Source organism: Camelina sativa, chromosome 20 (genome assembly GCF_000633955.1).
Source record: "Camelina sativa cultivar DH55 chromosome 20, Cs, whole genome shotgun sequence".
Taxonomy (NCBI): domain Eukaryota; kingdom Viridiplantae; phylum Streptophyta; class Magnoliopsida; order Brassicales; family Brassicaceae; genus Camelina; species Camelina sativa.
The window spans coordinates 17791037-17792178 of record NC_025704.1 but is presented as its reverse complement, the minus strand read 5'-3'; positions in this window follow the sequence as shown (position 1 = coordinate 17792178).

Below are 1142 nucleotides of genomic sequence, written 5' to 3'. Positions count from 1 at the left end.
TCCCTCAAATTATTATAACTTTTATATGAAGGTTAACATAAAAGCCTTTTTTTTACATTAGCTATTACATGAAATCATGCACACATAGAGGTGTGGGGGCTATGACTCTAATTGGACCAGTTCTGACTTCTGAGTCAACCATTATTAAAATGACAATTAGAATGAGAAATCTCTCAACACACATTATTAATTTTGGACCATTTAATCACCATGTATTAGTTATATAGACATGACATAATCATAACAAAGAAAAAAAGTTACTTGGGGTTGATCTTGTATCGCTGTCATTTGCCAAACCAATGAAAAAAGAGAGGGGCCAGGTTTTCAGAAACGATCCTTGGCTCAGTCTCCTAATGAAACCAACCAAACCCACAAAAACCAAAACGTGGTCATGGATTCGCCACCGTTGAAGAAGCGAGAACGGCGTCGAAAGGACTTGTGTTATGTATGAACTGCTAGTTGGTTTATGAAATGATGTATATCTTTAAGAATGTTTATTATCTATAAATTGAATCAATGTTTTACAAATTAAGCTGGTTCCACCAAATGTAAATAGCCTCATACAATTGCATAACATAAGAGTCATAACATTGAATATTATAGCATCGGAAAAAACAATAGATCATAGCAGATATAGAAGTTTGTTTGATTTGCAACAGAGAAGGAGGGACTGAGATTTGTTTGGTTGTAACTAATAGAATTTTAGGGTGAATGTAAGGTTTTATGTGCAACTAGATCACTTAGGAACAATTGACAAAATTTCAGTATAAATTGAACTACTTGGTGCAACTGTACTAGAGCTCTTAAAATAAATTTAAATATGGATCATGTGAAAACGAAAAAAAAGATAGATTTTTGGCGACGGGATATTCAATTAAAATCAGGTATAGTCTAATAGTGTTTCATCAAGTGATAAAGATTCTGTTAGTTAGTAACTAAACGTTGATCAACGCTACCAACGTACGTTTAAACCAGGTTCCTGCAAAGGAAACTGCAGTTTCAAGGATAGATACTACTAGTCAGAAAAATAGCAGGTATTGAAACTCACTTTACTCATGCATCACCATTCTAGAACTTTTCTATGTCTTGTTTTGAGTCCTAAATTTGTGTTCTTGTCCTGAAACAGACTTGCAAAATCAGAT